The 21,238-nt window shown below is 42.2% G+C and overlaps 1 protein-coding gene across 1 annotated transcript in view; it reads left to right on the forward strand.

Moving 5' to 3' along the window:
* MAMLD1 (mastermind like domain containing 1) overlaps window positions 1-21,238 on the forward strand; it is a 303,225-nt gene that overhangs the window by 163,241 nt on the left and 118,746 nt on the right. The gene's annotated exons all lie outside the window — the stretch shown is intronic.

Raw genomic sequence — 21,238 nt, forward strand, 5'->3', positions numbered from 1 at the left:
ATATCCTTTCATATCCTGGCTCTGCTAAATGTCGAGAAGCCACAAGTCTGTTGATCTTTGTACTTAGCCTTTCCTTTCAGTGTTTGAACAGCCTGTTTTCAGTTTCTTCTGGTGTTTTTTTGTTTTATATCAGCTGATTGAAACCTCTGTGCTTCGGTAAACTTTTCAAAGCCAAAGTATTGTGCACCATTTTGGTGAGAACCTCATTTGCTAAAGGCTAAATCCATAACTAAAGGTTACAATTTACTCCCAACACAAAGTGTCGTTGAGACGTTCATCTTTTTTTGAAGACATACAAAAACATATCGGTAAAGGAGATGGATTACCTGGAAATGCAATTATTTTCCTTCAGATCCACACTGTAAGAATTACCGGTATTTCCCCCGAACAATCTAGTTCCATAAACTTTATGATGACATGTGGAAATAAGGAGGAACCCTTCCAAATTAAACTGGGATTACCCAACAAAGTGCATTTTTTTCTCCAGTCTACCACGTCTGACCACATATTAAATGTTCAACCATTATTGAGAAGGATTACATTACTACTGCAAAGCCAAAGTATAGCCATAGGGTTTTATTTTGACATCCAGCTTTGTGGTCATAATGTGTTCACACTTAGCGCGACCAGATTGGGAAAGACAGTCGTTTACCCTCAAGCTAGGGGAGGACCCTAGCCTGACCCTCAACCCACAATTATGCTTAATGGTAGCAATGTCTGAGCCCCCAGACTTTCCATATCTCCTGTCCCGGCCCGATGATAATGTCCCATTCACACCCATCGCTCTCAGGCATCAATAAACAACCAGCAGGGAAAAACACACGGGTGAACAGGAACCAAGAAGGGTAAGAGCAAAGTAACAACACCAGGGAATAAATACCACAAAACCAAAAACGAGACTACTGAAGCAGCAAGGAATGCGTCGGTCCACCTCCGGACCAAGCTCCAGAAAGATCCTGTCTAACCTGCTCCCCCTGCTGGAAGCAGAGGGTTTTTATCCAGGCTGTAAGTGGTCATAAGCAGAAACAGCTGAGCAAAATAAGAGTCTGCTGCTGCAACAGAAACTGGCAGTAACCCCTCGTGTGAATGAACATATGAAACCCGTTTTATGTGTGTGGTCTAGGATGGTATGAGAGGAAGCCCAACCTGAGCCCGTCACAAAACTCAGCAAGAGAAGATTGTGACAACCCTAAAATGTGTCTGAATTAGAATCCAGCAAACCAACCTAATGGGTTTTTTTTTTGGCATATACATTTTTTTACTATCCATTACTTATATAATGGTCAACATATTCCAGAGCGCTTTCCAGACATCATTATCACTGTCCCCATTGGGGCTCACAATCTAACTTCCCTATCAGTATGTCTTTGGAGTGTGGGAAGAAACCAAAGAACCCAGATGAAATCCGCACAAACATGGGAAGAACATAATAACTCTATGCCAATGACCCAGAATTGCAAACCCTATGAAGAAAGTTTGCTAAATTATGCCATCCTGCTAAATAAGATCCAGTAACTCTAACATTGAAAGGGTAATATGTGGAAATAATAGGGTTACGTAGAGGGGCATTATTGCCCAGATTGATCTACATTGCAACCTAGCTATATCTAGACTGATCTAAAAAGCCTTCAAAACATCATGCCAGGCATGACGACTTCACAAAAAGGTTGCCAATTCTGGCATTGAGACTTTTACATACGTTCTCCAAAAGATCACCGCTCGGAGAAGATCACCTCGTTGTCTACACCAAATTTTCTTTGACAAATTTTCTCAAAGAGGTTTCCTCGTAAACTGCCTTAATCCTAGCAAAGTCAACAATGGGATTGGGATGTCCCTTCCATAAGCTGTGCTCTTTTAGAATGGAACGTATTATGCACTTAAAATATGTAGAGATTTTTCAAAAATTACACAGTTCTAATCTGATACTGGTATTAGCCAAGATTATGTGTTTTCTTTTTAATTTTTGGAGGGCTTTTTTTCTTGAATTATGAGTTTTCTCATTCTTCCAGTTTTTAATATCCTCTCTATATAAACTCCAACACCTTGCTGTCCTTGCTTTTTAAAGTGAACCTGTCAGGTGCAATATGCACCCAGAACCAGGAGCAATTCTGGGTGCATATTCCTAATCCCTGCCTAGCCCTCCCTGTATCTAGTAGTATACATAAAGAAATCTATAGAAAAAGTATTTTTTAAAGATCCTTTATGATATGCTAATGAGGCCAGGGACTAGTTGCAAGGGTGTTCTTTCCCTTGGCTAGTCGTCCCCCTTAGTATGTAAGCACTCCCCTATGGGCGTGCTAACATGCTAATGAATGTGCAGCTGATGAGGATAACTGTGGAAAAAAAGGCGCAAAATAGGGTCTTACCCGGTATGACACGTGGGGGCAAGTATGTGTTAGTACACTCACCTGAAGGGGTTGTGCAAGTCACAACCCCTATGAAGCCACGTAGTAGATGTGGAAGTCAGCGGTCCCGCAGTGTAGATATATTCCAAGAGGTAAAGCAGAAAGCAGGTTTGAAAATCCGCGCCAGACCACAGAGAATCCAGATGCTTGTTAGTAAATCCTTTCTTTATTTATTAACACAGGTCTACGCGTTTCGAGGACATATCCGTCCTCATCAGGACAAAGTACAAAGAAAGACTAATCATATATAGCAGAAAGCAGAACCTGCTTTCTGCTCTACCTCTTGGAATGAATGTGCAGCGTCAGAGGCATGGTCGTGCTCATTTCTCTGCTGCCACCGCGACCGATGCTGGTTTTCGGCTCAGTGTGCTTGATCAGAAGTCCCTGGACTTCTGGTCATTCACACTATAAAGCTGGGTGCACGCGTCCTAGTTTGAAACTGGTGTAGTGTGCATGACTGGAAGTCTGGGAACTTCTGATCATGCGCACTGAGCCAAAAACCAGCAATTGCAGCAGAGAGGTGAGAGCGACCATGCCTCTGACGCTGCACATTCATTAGCATGTTAGCATGCCCACATGGGTGTGCTAACATGCTAAGGGGGCCAACTAGCCAAGGGAAATATGGCCCTTGCGACTAGTCTCTGGCCTCATTAGCATATCATAAAGGATCTTTACAAATTATTTTTCTAAAGATCCCTTTATCTATGCTACTATAGGCTGGGACTGCTAGGCAGGGATTAGAAATATGCAGCCAGAACTGCTCGTGATTCTGGGTGCATATTGAACTTGACAGGTTCCCTTTAAATGTCCACCAAGAAGGTCCAATAAGGCATCAGTCAAGATGGAACTTCACAGTTGCCGCTTATAAGATATTCAATATCCTTCCGACCCCACTCCAAAGAAATGAGCGACGAGGATCAAACGTTAAAAGCTTTTGTCTTGCATTCTTAAAATAATGAGAATATCAATGGAACCAATAGGTTTTTAAGAACTTTTTTTTTTTACTATTATTTAAAGATGAAAGTTACTACATAAGATTAACATTCTCTTACTCGTTACACCATGTGTTGCTGTGTTTGAACTCTTATTTCAAGCATACTTTTTTGGCACGTGTTGTAATGTTTCAGCAAGACTATTTCACAGCTTATAAACTGCTTGATAAACATCTCTGCAAACAAATTAATGTGGCTAGGAGTCAATCTTTCTACACCATAAATATATTTAAACACCTCCCCAACTAGCTATAATGACTGTAGCATAGAAAACAAGAATGAAGGGACGCTTCCTCAATTAGTCGACCGGCTTAGTTAAGTATTTATGAAACAATCTCTGTAAAGACATCAGCGTACAGTCGCCATTGTGAAGCCCCCGTTTCTCTTTAGCATTCACGGCACATTGGATAGTGTGTGCATTGGAGAAGCTTACTGCCCTCTAATATGTAAATAAGTAACTAGAATAGAACCACGATTAATTAATTGCATTCCGTTTTAGGAATTACATGTATGTGATCTGAGCCTGGTACTGATGGGAAATTTCAATTCAAATTATCCTTGCGTTTGGTCACCAATCTAATGAGAATGCAAAAAAAATGGTATGTAATTAAATGGTACACCTAGCCGTAAAACAATAGTGCAGATCGTTTTATGCAGATCGTTTCTATTTTTCCCATATATCAAACAGATGTAGTGTTGAAGTAATTATTGATAATGTTGATACAATATATCAAACAAGCGTGGATTTATTATTATACCTCTTTGGCTATGTTTATTTTTCTATGTGACATTTGGATCATTTGTACATCATAAATGGGGGGTACAGCTGTCCATTCACATTAGATTAGTGTAGGCCAAATCCAACTAATGTGTGTAGGGGCCCATTGACTTTCCTCATGGGGAAGACATGAGTGATCCTTCTCGGATGTGTTAGTCTGTGGTTTTCTCCCTTTTTTCTGTTCAGTACACAGTCATTCTCATCCGAGCCATGTGCTTGTATTACAAGGGTCAGATGCTGGTTGAACGAGTTCTGGACTTGCAGCTATCTGAAGTGTATAGCCAGCTCATAGGGATTTTTCATTACTAGATAACCTCTTATTAATAGGCCAAAGGAGGTGTAAAAAAAGACCAACAGCACTCCTATGAACTCTTAGGCCCCTTTCACATTGCGTTCTGACCTTCGTTCAAGTGGTTCTGTTGGGGCTTTCATCCGAATCCCCCGCAAAATGGGTTTCAGGCATATGCACCAACTTTAACATTAGCATTAACTATAATGGTGCAGACAGAGTCACCATGTGTTCTGTCGTGCACCATTTTGGGGTGTATACACCTACTGGAGGTAGACACCCAGATGCAGTCTACTATGTCCGGGTGTACACCTCCAGAAAGCGTATACGCCTGAAAATGGTGCACGACAGAGCACACAGTGACTTTGTCTGCACCATTATAGGCAATGGCCTTGTCGGAGCATGGGTCCGAAACCCTTTTTGCGGGGGGTTTAGACAGAAGCCCCAACGGAACCACTGAACGGCAGTCAAAACGCAGTGGGAAAACAGCCTTATTTATTATAGGGATGGCCAGACCATACATAACCACCACTTTTTACCAATTGTGTCCCCCCCCGATTTCCTTATAGATTCTAAGCCTAGGCCCTCACTCTTCTTGTAACTGTTGAACTATTTGTTACTTTGTTATGTTTTTATTGTCTGTACATGTCTCCATTAATTTGTAAAGTGCTGTGGAAAATATTGGTGCTAAAGAAATAGAATTATTACTATTATTATTAATAATAATAATCATAATAGTAATAAACTCACTGCTGCACCCCCTCTGCTGGTCTCCAGGCATCAACATCTGGTGAAGGCATTACATTAGCGCTGCAGCCAAACTTCAGCTGCTGATTGACTGCAGGGTTCACATTTAATCCAATTATTTCAGTAGATCTGTACATTTATTGTAATATTAATATACTTTTTTCAGGTCACATTATTGATTAGAAATCCATTATATTGACAAACCCGTTAGTTTCTGAAAAATGTAATACTATTTTACCTAAAAGGTACCTACCATTTCTTTGCTACTCTTTTTAGGTAAGAAAATATATATTTTTTTATGTACCGTATTTTACAATAATTATTATTTTTTTGTTTTTATTCCAAATTAAGTTCACGGTCAATTAGGACACCTCAGGGCACATTAGGCGTGTAGGGAATCAACCTTGAAATGATCTTGAGTTTCTTTGACTGAGATACAGTATATGTTTATTCTGCCATATGCATAGCTGTTATATTTTCATACCCCGCTGTTAGAAAAGAAGGCTTACCAAGATTAATGCTCTCTGCTGATATTAGCCACAAACAAAGGTCAGAAACTCGGCATGTTTCTGGAATAAATCACTGGAAATAAAACTCCTCTTCCTTACTCACTAAAAGAATATTTGGTTCAAAGAAGGGCACATTAAATCTTCAGACATGTTGCAATTAATGTTCTACAGACAATGCCCACAATGCTCTGTAACTTATCATCTGGTAAGATTCTGTCAAAAGTACAAGGAAAATGCAAGGAAAAATATCTCTTCGTGTATCTTTTCTGATAATAAAGCTGGCACCGAGTGGCTTAAAATAGGACTGAGGAGCATGAGATTGCAACGGGGTCCAGATATCTATAGATGTTTTGTAGGTTGTCTACAACAGTGCATCGAGTGGCTTATAATAGGACTGAGGAGCGGGAGATTGCAATGGGGTCCAAATATCTAGACATTTCGTAGGCTGCCTATAACAGTGCATTGAGTGGACTGAAAAGCGAGAGATTGCAACCGGGTCCAAATATCTAGACATTTCGTAGGCTACCTACAACAGTGTATCAAATGGCTTATAATAGGATTGAGGAGCGGGAGATTGCTATGGGGTCCAAATATCTAGACATTTCGTAGGCTACCTACAACAGTGTATCAAATGGCTTATAATAGGATTGAGGAACGGGAGATTGCTATGGGGTCCAAATATCTAGACATTTCGTAGGCTGCCTATAACAGTACATTGAGTGGACTGAGGAGCTGGAGATTGCAATGGGGTACAAATATCTATAGACATTTCGTAGGCTGTCTAAAACAGTGCACCAAGTGGCTTATACTAGGACTGAGGAGCGGGAGACTGCACTGGGGTCCAAATATCTAGGCATTTCGTAGGCTGCCTATAACAGTGCATCGAGTGGACTTAAAAGCGAGAGATTGCAACCGGGTCCAAATATCTAGACATTTCGTAGGCTACCTACAACAGTGCATCGATTGGCTTATAATAGGACTGAAGTGCGGGAGATTGCAATGGAGTACAGCTATAGACATTTCATAGGTTGCCTATAACAGTGCATCAAGTGGCTTATAATAGGACTGAGGAGCGAGTGATTACAACGGGGTACAACTACTGTATCTAGACATTTCATAGGTTGCTTATAACAGTGCATCGAGTGGCTTATAATAGAACTGAGGAGTGGGAGATTGCAATGGGTCCAAATATCTAGACATTTCATAGGCTGCCAACAACAGTAAGAGCAGAGTTGTAAGTGGACACAATGGCCCAACATGTATAATCCATAAAGCTAATCTGAAAAGTGACCTCATATAGAAGTGCATGTGATGTCATAGAAGGACAACTGATTGGTCATAGAAGCTTTTATACCTTGATCTAAGCACCTAATTCTAGAAATTGGAGTCTTCTTAGTCAAAACAAATATCTACACGCTGGAAAAAAAAAGTTATTTCCCTTAAATACTCAACGGGGTTTTCTCATCAAGATAACCTTCTTCTAAATTGAACCTGGCCTGACCACTGGTGGACACAACTAGTAGAGGGCCCCTGTTCTAAGAACAATATATGGGCCTAAAAGCTCATCAAAAAGCACAATTCCACCTACTTTGAAGGTGGAAATGGGACCCCAAACTCTTGGGTCCCTATGCGACTGCATAGGCTGCACCAATGATATGTCCGCCACTGTCCTGACTTTGGAGCTAGCTTCAGATTCCCTTTGACTATCTGTTATTACCAGGGAATTGAAGCATCTCTGACAATGTGATATGAGTTGAATAACTAACCGAGTAAAACATGGACAGGACGGAGCTGTGAGAGCTGCTCTTTATAAACCAGTTCTTCACTCCATCCAGTTGAGGGGGTTCTGAGGGAGGGACAACTTTTTATGATGCCCATAGTCTCTATTACGACATTTCGAAAGGGCTTGTAGATTTGTGCATAAAATATGATAGAAATCTGTTGCATCTTATTTACCAATATTTGAGGTGTTCTATTTCAAAAACTGACGCCCAAACCAACCAATCGCATCTCTTCCTCCATCTTCTAGAACTGAAAATAAAATCTATGGGTACCCTTTTTTATTTTATCACATTATTATTTGTGTTTTTCTATCATCTATTAGTTTAAGCGATTAAACATAGGTTGTGATTTTTTTTTTATACATTGGGAGGTGATTATTGTTGTTGGTTTAAACCAAACATATAACAGAAGAACGAACGCTAATTGTTGCTTAGACTGACTATTTTTCCTAATTAATTGCATACTAAACCCTACTGTTCCTTATTTTACAGTGCTTTCATCAAGGCCACAGTGTGCCATCCGTGCAATGTTCTCCACACAAAAGCTCTGTTATGAATTAGTAATTCCGATGCCTGGGTGTTTCCTATGAAATTATGCTTTTTGTTATGTTTTGTTACTGGCTGTTCTTTTTTTAGATTTCACGGCATGAGTTCATGGTTTTATTTAGTAAAGAGCAAATAAACTCTTCTTTGTGTTCTATAACAGTCTTTCAATACCTCCTGAAGGCGTACAGCTTCTGTCATGTGCTCCGCACCATTACTATCTGAGTGATTAGTAAAGCCACGAGTTGATAGATATTAGGATTTTGCAACTTCTGATTCATATTTGAAGTGACTGCCGAAAGAAATGCAGTTGGATATTTCATTGATTCAGATGGGTTTGTGAAAGCTGTAGTTGAAGTATTCACCATGGAACACACTATGGTATCCCTTTTACTACAACGTCCTAGTCCAGTGGTCTCCAACCTTTCTGACTACATTCACCTCTCAGCCACATCCAGCTCCTGTCCCCCTCACAGTTATGACACCCATAGCTCCATTACCAGTATAATGGCTGCCAAAGCTTCTCCACAGAAATCACCACACCAAGGCAGTGTACCAAGATCCAGGGGTTCCTACCTTTACTCAGTGTGGGGCTACTCACAAATGTCACCATCTGGAGACCTGTTCTTCATAGCTGGTTGCAAGACCTGGTGCAAATGCACCAAGCTTGCAGACAACCGTGAGCCGCACATCATGGACTCCCGAGCCACAGGTTGGGGACCCTTGTCCTGGGCCATCAAACTTTAGCCTCCATTTCTTACCTAGGCAGTGCACATCCTAGGATAAGAAAACGTATTGCCATGAATGCAAATATGATTTATCAAAGGCTTGAGGACCCATAGATAGGGGTTTTGATTGGAGTGGTGCCCTGTGTAACACTTACCATTGATGGATTTTCTTCCTAACACTTACGGTTTTCCATATAGTATTGATTTAGTGAAACCCTAGAGTTCCTAAATAAGCAATGGAAGCAGCAGGACCCTCTACCAATCTCTGGCCAAAAAAGTCTATGCGGAAACCACTATACTGAAGCACCAAAGATGGTAAATTATACAGTGATATTGACTAGCTGATTTCTTGGGCACTGAGCAATGTGTTTAAACCTCGGCACAAGTCCTACATCAAGAACATCATGCTGAGGATGAAGAGCATTGCTAAGCGCAAAATAAATCAGTTATTCAATATCACCGTGCAATTCACCATCTTAGGTGACTTTTTTCAACGACCCCTGTATTGGTCAGAGACTGGTCAAAATTCCTGCTGGATCTATTGATTATGTTCTTCACTCTTATGTGAATGCTCAGGCATTTGGGAAGAGGCAGCGATTAGGGCAGCATTTAATTATACATTTTGTGCAGCGCAACATCTTCAGTTGAGCAGAACCATTGTGTCTTTGGTGTCCTATGCTTTTGAGACAACACGCCAAGAAGCACTGTTTTATTGTGTAGTTTCCAGTACAGTTCCAAAACAACTTTGCTAGAAGTTGGCTAAAGAGAACTTGCCCACTAATTAAAGGTATGATTGCTGCCACCATGTAAAGAAAGAAAAAACAATGTCTAAGGAAACAAAAGAAAAAAGTGCTTTGTAGGAAAGCTGATGAAGTCAAGGTTCACTTTTCCTATTAACGGGCTTCAGTTTGTTCTCGAGCTTTGGAGACTGGATGGATGAACACTCTGTAGGAAGATCGATCTTGTGCAGCCTAGATAGATCCACCAGGGTCTTCTCCACCCTTATCTTGATAATATCAAGCTAACAAGTTGTTGGTTTTCCTCTTCACCTTGTTCCTTTTATTTTTCTGACCATGATGTTTTTCTCCAGTGATTGCTCTCTTCGTATGATGTGCCCATAGTAGGCAAGTTGTAGCTTGGTGGTCTTTGCTTTGAGTGACCTGTCTGGTTTGATTTGTTCCAAAATTGATTTGTTTGTTCATCTTGCCATTCATGGTATTGATAACATCAGTTCTCTAATGTTACATAAGCATTTCTAAAAGCTATTGGTCATTCAAATAGACAGCTGTGGAAGTTGTGAATCTTGCATTTACCTTCCAGTGATGGTAGACTGTCTATTGCTGATTTTATTTTCACTTTTTATCTTTTTTTTCCTAATTTTTTTGGATTTAGTGAAACTGAAGTAGTGCACAGAGGCAGGGTCATCATTAATATCAGTGTCACCACCTCCTGTTGTGATAGCAAAAGTGACCTGCACAATTACACACTCCTGAAATGTTCCCCTTGACTGAGGCGGTGTCAGTGCGATGTGCAGTGAAGAGAGCGATGATGCTGATGGTCACTCTTGGCCACTTGAACCTGTGGAGTGGGGACAAATTTGGAACCATGAAAATGAAGTCAGGTTGCCCCCACCGACAATGTGCTTGTTTAACGTGTAGGAGCAGATTACTAAAACATAGTACAAAAACATTCCTGGAAATTAGGAAACAATTGGCAACTATGTGTCATATTTTCAAACATCAACGGTTGGTATAAACATAATACAACGGGGCATGAAACCATTTCCATCTATATTATTTATGCATTACATAGTTGTGCATCATTATTTCCAGCCTTCATTTGTCTTAGCCTGGACTCGATGTTATAAAGCATCCAGCTTCATCACTTATTACAAATCAAGTAATTAAACCTTGCTTTAAGTAACACCATCTTCTTTAGAGCAAGTCACATAATTATAGGTCACTATATTCATACTTCTTTTTTTAAGAGTCATTCATCCTGGCAGCTAATGGCGCTGGATATAATCAGCATTATTGGTTATCTATCTTGGAATTTCATTTTCGTACGGATTTTTTTTGTTGGTAAAAGAAACACAAGTGAAATGTATTGTTAACATGTAGGTATACATCTGTGCATTGAAACTGCAAAATGTGTAAAAATAGCGCCATGAATTTAGTGATGATTGGGTATGTGTAATGGATAGACAAAGAACCTGAACTTACTATTAAAGAATGATAATAACCAACCCCAGACCACTAAAGATACAGTGACTCTTAAGGACACTTTACACGCAGCGATATTGGTACCGATATCACTAGCGTGCGTACCCGCCCCCATCAGTTGTGCGACACAGGCAAATCGCTGCCCGTGGCGCACAACATCGCGCGGACCCGTCACACTACTTACCTGCCTACCGACGTCGCTGTGACCGGCGAACTGCCTCCTTTCTAAGGGAGCAGTTCGTTCAGCATCACAGCGACGTCACAGCAGCGTCACTGAACCGCCGCCCAATAGAAGCGGAGGGGCGGAGATGAGTGGGACGTAATATCCCGCCCACCTCCTTCCTTCCTCATTGCCGGCGGCCGCAGGTAAGGGGAGGTTACTCGTTCCTGCGGTGTCACACATAGCGATGTCTGCTGCCGCAGGAGCGACGAACTACTTCGTACACCGATCAGCAGCGATATTTGAGAATGGACCCCCATGTCACCGATGAGCGATTTTGAACGTTTTTGTGATGATGCAAAATCGCTCATAGGTGTCACACACAAAGACATCACTAAAGCGACTGGATGTGCGTCACAAATTCCGTGACCCCAACGAGATCACTCGGGCGATGTCGCAGCGTGTAAAGCCCGCTTTAGACTGCTTTTGAGACTGAGACTGGTAACCTTCTTACCAGCAGAGACTTAGAGGTAATTTGTCACTAGACTTTTCCCCTATAAGCTGCGGCCACCATCAGTGAGCTCTTATATACAGCATTCCAGAATACTGTATATAAGAGCCCAGGCCGCTCTGTATAATTCTAAAAACACCTTTATAATACTCAACTAGGGGGTGGTCAGGTCTGATGGGCGTCGCTGCTCTCCGGTCCAGTGCCTCCTCCATCTTGCGCTATCGCCGTCCTCCTGCCCAGTCCTGTGTGCATGACGCATCCTACGCCATCCACAGAAAAGCCTCCATTGCACTCCTGCACATGTGGACTTTGATCTACCAAGCTGAGGGCAGATCAAAGTACTATAGTGCACATGCGCGGGCGTTCTTTGATCTTTCCTTGCGCCTGCGCACTACAGTACTTTGGTCTGCCTCAGCAGGGCAGATCAAAGTGCGCAGGAGCGCAATGGAGGCCTCTCTATAATGATGCAGGACACATCATGCACACGGGGATTGACAGGAGGATGATGATTACACAAGATGGAGAAGGCGATGGACCAAGAGCAGCGACACCCATCGGGCCGGACCGCCCCCTAAGTGAGTATTATAAAAGTGTATTTTACGTTATACAGAGCGGCCTGGGCTCTTATATATAGTATTCTGGAATGCTGTATATAAGAGCCCACTGGTGGTGGCCGCAGCTTATAAGGGAAAAACCTGGTGACAGGTTTCCTTTAGGCCTGTGACACACTTACGTGCCTCCGGTACGTGTTTGGCAGTTTTTTCACATACCGGAGGCACGTACACACGTGGACCAATGTTTTCCTAATGTATTGGACACACATAAGTATTTTTGAACGGAACGTGTGTCCGTGAGTTTCTCACGCCGACATGTCAGTGTTTTCTCCAGCAGCACGGGTGTCACACAGCCCGCACCCGTACCACACAGATGTAGTGTGGATGCGGTCCCGTGTGACACGTGCCGGACAAACACGTGTCTTTATTTTAAAATAAAAAAAAACAATTACTCACCTCTTTCTTCCCTGCAGAATCTTCCTCAGCAAACAGTTGCTGCCGGCCGGCGCTCATTATGAGCATGTTATGGATAGGTGGGAGTGATGTCACGGGCGCTGATATCCGCCCCTCCACTCGGCCGGAAGCAGCATCAGCGGGGAGTGGGCGGGGCTGGAGCCGAAGATCAGTACCCTGGACAGCAGCAAGGACCACGTGAGTATGTAAATTACCGCGATAACACACGGAGAACACACGTAGACTGCACATACCGGAGACATGTACTTACCTCACACAACACACAGGGAAAATACGTGTCTCGCGGCATGTGCGTGATTTTCACGTGAGTGTGGCACAGGCCTTAAAGAGGTTTTCCCCCAAACAAATTTCATGTTAATCAATAGGAATTGGAATAATAATGTGTTTAAAAAAATTGTTCCTGTGCTGAGATAATCTTATATATGTGTCCCTGCTATGTACTGTGTAATGGATGTGTCTGACCGTACAGAGACATGGTCTGATCATACCACATCTCCTGAGCAGGAGTGGACGCAAAAATAGTATACAGACATTACAGCACGGGATCACAAATTATTCTTTCTTTGAGGTAAAACATGTTTAAAAAAACAAGCAAGAAAGTGTTTTACCTCACAGAAAAAAAAAAAATCAATTGTTATGTCTTTATATTCTTTTGCCTCCTCCCCAGCCCAGTAGCTGTGGTATGATCAGACCATGTCCCTGTACAGTCAAACACGGCCATTACACAGCACATATCAGGGACACGTATATAAGATTATCTCAACACAGGAACATTTTTTTTAAAAACATCCAATTGTGGAAATTATTATTATTCCAAGATCTATTGATTAAAATCAACTTTATTTGTGGGAAATCCCCATTAATACTTTTAAGTGGTTGAACAGGATTAAAAACCATGGCTGCTTTCTTCCAGAACCACATGTCCACCTCTTCCACATCTGTCTAAATGTTGTGTCTGGTCATTGCAACTCAATAAAAAACCTTTAGTTACTCTTGAAATATTTAACTTGGGAGCATTGCAAAGTTATTAATTTTTTTAATATATTATATCAAGCTTATGTTTCCTATTTTTTTTGTAGACATTATGCTGCAGTGCTACTTCAATACACAATTTAAGCTCCTTTAGTAGCTGCTTTCAGTTGCTGCTCAGCAATGATCCATACACTATATTCACTGTGTGTTTGTGAACTCATCTCTACAGTATGATCCTCCCTGTTGCATAGTTTTGTACACAGATAGGAAAATTCCCGTACTCCGATTCTTTGATTATAGTATATGTAATCTTTGCTGATCAGCAGGAGTATAAACTTGGCATTTTGAGAGAGGAGGAAGCAAAATAAGGTAATGACGTATATGGTAGCAATGCAAAAATTATGCCTGGAGGATAATTTAGTTAAAAAAAAAATGTTGAGCTGAACTGCAGTACCACACACAACCTATGAACAGGTGTGGCACTGTTTGCAGTGGAAAGCAGCTATGATTTTCTAACTTTACACAACCCCTTTGTCTTGCTCAAACCTAAAGTTGGTCACACACTTGAAACTCTTCTAGGTGCAGACTGAGGTTAGATGAAAGTTTATGGCCACAGGGAAGTGATATATGGTGATAGACACCTCTTATGATGCTGAATTCCTTGAAGAACAAGGTATCTGGCATCTTAATATCCAACATGGCCGGTCATCCTCTCTTCCCAGACATTAAGGAGAGTCAAGCTGTTCCATACACGTTAAACCATGTATGTGTACTACGTGCAATTTTTTTAACATTTTTTTGTTGGGGTGGTCTGGTTTCTATTGGAAGTATTCTTTCTTTTGGGGGTGCCTGCTTTCTTTTGGGGGTGTCTACTTTCTTTGATGAATAGTCCTGCTGTAATCTTTAACTTTTTTAGCTTGGCCACTTCAATATGAAACCGCAACTAGGGTGTAATGATACCACCAGGGGGCACAGGTACCCAGGAGAGATGTAGAGCTCCGAGGTGTAATGTGGCGTCTGTCCACTAGATGTTACCAAAATCTAGACGGTGAGGTAGCAGAATTGTCGTACACGCCGAGAGTCAGAGCCGGGAGGTCACATCCGTGCAAAGGAGGAAGAGGGCTCGAAGTCACGTGGAAGCCTAAGGTCTGTAGCTGGGAGGTAATGTCAGGCACAGATGGAGAGCAGAACCATAGTCAGAGAGCAAGCTGAGATAAGAAGCCGAAAGGGATCGTAAGTATAAAAGGGGGAAGCGGGGCTGAGAGTGCCAGACAAATGGAGGATCAGGAAGTCAGGGAGCACAGACAAGACGGAATGAGCGATGGCCAGGGAGAGGAGTCGGGGTAGCAGGACAATAATCAAAACAAACTCACGGGAACAAGAAGTGCACAATGGAGGAACTATCACTGGTGAAGTTACGGTGAAAACAGCCCAAAGATAAAGCAAGGCGATTACCGGAACGTGGCACACAACAAGCCCTGCCCGCCGGCAAGGACCCGGGGAATACAAACAGCAGCCCAGTAGATAAAACTCAATAGATCTGCAAAGAACAGAGGCAAGGGAGTATTTTTGGAGTAGGGCTTATATTTTAACCATACTCAAAAAAAAATCCGAAAAATGCTACTAGGGCTTATTTTTGTAGTAGGTCTTATTTCAGGGAAACAGGGTATTTATACAGTATGCCACAAAAAAGGAATTATCGCAATGATGGTCAATTGGTGTAAATGTTTCACTAAATGCAATCTAGGTCTTATTCAAAGACGTTAAGTATTTGCGCAAAATATTGTTTCCTAATGCACTAATACGGGGAAGAAAACTGAGCTTACAGCCCACCACAGAAAAATCACCTTATTAAGGGCAACCTTTTTTTTTTTCCTTGTGAATTTGAGGCATATGGAAGATCTTGTAAAGGAGACGATAAGCCATGTAATGCTAAAATAGAACGTCTGCTGAGAATAGACAAAGGATAACTGCAGGGGGGCTATTAAAATGGATGAGTACCTCATCTTTCCTAAGAATTGCTGGCTCTGTGACAGAGGAAAGGGGCTTAGGTATTACTAAGACTATGCTTAAATTCTCCTGCCGTAGGCATATAGCATGTATATTTACCAAAAAAAATTGCAAACTCCGCAGGACTTTTGCATTCAGAGTGTACACTTTGTGCGGCTCGAGTACTTGCATAAAGCTACAGAGATTTACTGAGCCTCAGGGAATATTATGCTCATCTTGGAAACAAAATATGAAGGTAATATGACAGATTATTTTGTAGCACTGTGTAAAGTCAGGCAAACCCTTAGTGAATACATTGCACTTTATTGTGGCTTGTGTCTAGCCTCGGCATATATACTATATGAGGTTCTCATAAGATACTGATGGGCAAAAGAGGTTTCAAAGACACTTCAGGGCATAATCCAGTTGTTCTGTAAAAAATAGGCCAATGGCTACTATTTTACACTCATGCTTTAGTACACAGGGGATTATATACTTATTCTTCTTTGTCTGCAAAGCCTCCATACTTTGTATACAATCCACATTGAGGTCTACCACAAGTCTTGCACATGGAAGCTGAGCAGAAAATTAAAGTCTTTGAGAAGTTTTACGTTTCGGAGGAGGATTCGGGAAGTTTTCATTCGGTTTCTGCTCGAAATACTCCTTGAAAAACTCAGTGTATATATAGCTTTGGTTATTATCATACTGAGATTTTTTCATTAGATGTTTTTCTTTTAACCAACCTGCTTCAAAATCGACATCAGAAAATATTCTACAGTATTTGAAAAGGAATTGACCTTGATTTTAAAATGGATAAAAATAAAGAATATATACAGAGAGGAGACAAGAGGTAAAGTAGGCAGATACCTAACGTTGCATTTTCATGGAGGCCATTTGGGGATTAAAAATTAGTTTCTTTACATTTCTTGTATCTTCCAACTGAATACTGGGAGTAAGCTGCTAAAATAATTTAGGTACCAGGGTAAGGGCTCATGTAGATGACCGTATTTTCAGTCTGAGTGCGAACTGTCAAAATATCAGATCACACTCAGACCAATGTTATTCTTTGGGGCAGTACACAAGTCTGAATTTTTCCTTGGACCACTTGGTGGCCCGCACGATTTGCCCAAGTAAATGATATGGCACTCGGCCATTCCTAGTGCGAGTTGATATTCACTGATTGACTAGTGCAGACAACCGTGTTTTCAGTCCGAGTGCTATCCGTAAAAGCATCAGATCACACCAGGACAATATTATTCTATGGGGCTGTCTACATGTCTGATTTTATCCTCGGATGACTCGATGGTACGCACAATTTGCCTACGTGAATTTGATGGCAAGAGACCATTCAAGTTTATAGGTCTGTGAAAAAAATTGGATAACATCCTAGTGTGATCCAATTTTCACGGACTGACCCATGCAGACTGCCACGTTTTCAGTCCGAGCGTGATCCGTAAAAGCATCAGATCACAGTCGGACCAATGTTATTCTATGTGACTGTCTACATGTCTGAATTTTTCCTCGGCTGACTTGATGGCACGCACAATTTGCCTGAGTGAATCGGATGTCACATGGCCATTCAAGTCTATAGGTCCATGAGAAAAATTGGCTAACATGCTAGTGCGATCCAACTTTCACAGACTTACCCATGCAGACAATTGTATTTTCAGTCTGAGTACGATCAATAAAAGTATCAGATCACACTCAGACCAATGTTATTATATGAGGCTGTCTATGTGTCCAATTTTTCCCTCCGATCACTTGGTGGCATACACAATTTGCCTAAAGGCTGGTTTATACGCAGCGACATCGCTAGCGATGTCGCTCGTAAAAGCACCCGCCCCCGTCGTTTGTGCATCACGGCCAAATCACTGCCCGTGGTGCACAATATCACTAACACCCGTCACACATACTTACCTTCCTAGCGACGTCGCTGTCTGTGGCAAACAACCTCTTTGTTAAGGGGGAGGTTCGCGACATCACACAGCGGCCAACCAATAGAAGCGGAGGGGCGGAGACCAGCCGCATTAACGACAGGCCCACCTCATTGCCGGAGGACGCAGGTAAGCTGTTGTTCGTCATTCTTGGGGTGTCACACTTAGCAATGTGTGCTGCATCAGGAACAACGAACAACCTACGTCCACAACGACCAACGAGATTTTGAAAATGAACGCTGTGTCAACGATCAACGATTAGGTGAGTATTTTTGATTGCTAACACTGGCTCGTAGCTGTTACATGCAACGACGTCACTAACGACGCCGGATGTGGGTCACGAATTCCGTGACCCCGACAACATATCATTAGATATGTCGTTGCGTGTAAAGCCCCCTTAAGTGAATTGGATGGACTCGGACATTCAAGTCTATAGGTTTGTGAAAAAAAATTGGATAACATCCTAATGCAATCTAATTTTCATGGACTGTCCCTTGCAGATGACTGTATTTTCAGTCCAAGTGTGATCCGTTAAAACATCAGATCACACTCTGATCAATGTTATTCAATGAGGCAGTGCACATGTCCGATTTTTTCCTTGGACCACTTGGTGACACGCACGATTTGCCTAAGTGAATTGGACGGCACTCTGCCTTTTAAGTCTGTAGGTCCATTAAAACAATTAGATAACATCTGAGAGAGCAGTCCGATTTTCACAAATTGAAAAAAAACAAGAAGATCGAGACCATTGTTTTTATTATTCTTCTTCACAGTCGAGAAAAACAGATCCCGCTCTGATGAAACTCCGATTAAAGTCTAATTAGCATAATTGGACCGTTTTTCTCAAATGGAGAAAATCCGGTGGTGTGAACCCAGCCTAAAGGGTGCTTTAAACGAGACGAGCTATCGTGCGATGCATCGTTGGGGTCACGGTTTTGGTGACGCTCATCCGGCATCGTTCACGACGTCGTCTCGTGTGACACCTCCGAGCGACGCAGTATCGCTCACAAATAGTGAGTCGTGTACTCTTCGTTTACTTTCGAAATATTGTTTATTTTTAATGGCGCCGGTTGTTCATCGTTTCCGTGGCAGCACACGTTGCTCCGTGTGACACCACGGGAACGATGTACACAGCTTACCTGTGTCCCGCGGCACCCGCCGGCTATGTGGAAGGAAGGAGGTGGGCTCAACTCCACCCCTCCGCTTCTATTGGCCGGCTGCCGTGTGACGTCGCTGTGATGCCGAACGTCCCTCCCACTTCAGGAAGTGGATGTTCGTCGCCCACAGCGAGGTCGTCCAGAAGGTAAGTGCGTGTGACGGAGGTTAAACGAGTTTGTGCGCCACGGGCAGCGATTTGCCCATGACGCAAAAACGACGGGGGCGGGTATGATCGCTCGTGCTATCGCACGATAGATCGACTCGTGTAAAGCACCCTTAAGATGAGCGCCTTCTTTTAGTGTCTGGATAAGTGAATGACATTGACAGACTATAAAGGAAGGCTGAATTTAAGAAGTCACCTTGGGCACCAGGAAAACTTGACTGTCTTTATCTAGCAGAGACTATTCTACTTCATGTTAATTTGGCTTCTATGGACGAGATTTATTGCAACCAAAGTCACCGCCCGTTTTTTCCAGGTAGCTTGATTACTTGTCAAATTGTGTACACCGTGTTGTTTTTACTGTTTTTGTCCTGTTGGAGATGATTTGGTGTCTTTGTTTGTTGTGCTTCTTATGAGCTATAAAGATTTTTCCTCATTACATGAGGCAGTGGTGTTAATGATAGATTAATCAAGTTGACACATAGGTCATAGCTATTAAACCAGTGGCTGCACGCACTGTAATAACACTTATATTGGATGCTTTGCTCTGTTCGCTTTTATTTATAGACTTGCTACATTCTTTTTGTGTTCTTTAATTTTCGTTTAAGAATTTATTTTAAAGGGGAAGTATTAATTTTAAAATTTTTATTTTTCATAAATCAATAATACACATTAATATATCTTATAAGAGAAATCTACTTCTTTGTCCTCCTGGATTGATCATTCATTTTCCAAATTCTCAATTCAAGGGTAAAATCTGTATTCAGAGTTTGGAGATTGTAGTTAGTGTTTATAAGATTCTATGAAGATGGGAGGGGTTATAAGTGGAGGGAGGAGCCAGAGCTCCTTCCTCCTCCCCCTGCCTTATACATAGAACATTATCAGCACTAACTGTCATCTCCTATCTTAGTCATGTAAAAATCTGTATTCGCTGAAGACAGATTTTACCCATGAATTGAGAATTTGGAAAATGGTAAGATATATTATAAAGTTCCTTACTTTCTCTCGTACTTTTGATTTATGGCATAAAATTAAACTTTAACTTTCAGTATTATGACCATGCAAGTTAATAAGTACTCAAACATTTCCAAACTAGGCACAGGTCCGGCGCACTCTTTGTAAAGGGGTCTCCCAACTCTCTGTATAGATGATGTTGGGTGAAAGAAGAATTTTGCTCTGATCCTTTTTCTTTTCAGGGGAAATAAGCAGCTGCCAGAGGAGTCTGACGGTGGCTTTCTCTTTTCTACCATGTGAAGGTTCAGATGAGCCAAATGCTCATGTGTATTGGGGCAGTCTGGAGGATAACTGACCACCAAATAACCATATGTATGGCCATTTATCATTTCTCACTTCAATGACCAGCTTTACCTTGATAGTTAAACACAAATCTTTGCTCAACGCAATCTCAGGTGTGACCTCAGTTATTATCCCTCAAACCCATGTCATACTACAAGATACCAAGAAGCAGTGATGTGTGGTCCTTCCTGTTCACCACATGGTTTACTTCTGGAACAGTAAACCTGGCATAATCATTAACTTAATAACATAGAAAATTACTGATGGCCACAATGGGTTCTTTATGTCACAACCATAGATGAGGATAGAAGCTTTACCCTCTCAATAACTTCTTATATCTTAGCTTCCTGGACCATTCTAGATATGACCTCAGACTGGCCCACCGGGAAACAAGAGAATTCACTGGTGGGCCCTTGTGCTTTAAAGAGCCACTTACCCACCAATGTGAGCAGTATTTGGACCCATTATATTATTCTCTATGTAAAGAGAAAAGCAGCATCTCATTATTCACTAAACAAACTACCCACCACAGTATTACATAGAAGTACACATAAATGTGTGAATGAGATGAGCTGAACAGTGGGCCCTCAGAGTCAGTGTTACTGGTGGACCCCCAGAGTCAGTGTTACTGGTGGACCCCCAGAGTCAGTGTTACTGGTGGGCCCCCAGAGTCCGTGTTACTGGTGGGCCCCCAGAGTCAGTGTTACTGGTGGGCCCCCAGAGTCAGTGGTACTGGTGGCCCCCAGAGTCAGTGGTACTGGTGGTCCCCCAGAGTCAGTGGTACTGGTGGTCCCCCAGAGTCAGTGGTACTGGTGGTCCCCCAGAGTCAGTGGTACTGGTGGTCCCCCAGAGTCAGTGGTACTGGTGGTCCCCCAGAGTCAGTGGTACTGGTGGTCCCCCAGAGTCAGTGGCACTGGTGGTCCCCCAGAGTCATTGGTGGCCCACCAGTACCACTGACTCTGGGGGTCCACCAGTACCAATGACTCTGGGGGTCCACCAGTGCCAATGACTCTGGGGGCCCACCAGTACCAGAGTC

This window comes from Anomaloglossus baeobatrachus, chromosome 9 (genome assembly GCF_048569485.1).
Source record: "Anomaloglossus baeobatrachus isolate aAnoBae1 chromosome 9, aAnoBae1.hap1, whole genome shotgun sequence".
Lineage (NCBI taxonomy): Eukaryota > Metazoa > Chordata > Amphibia > Anura > Aromobatidae > Anomaloglossus > Anomaloglossus baeobatrachus.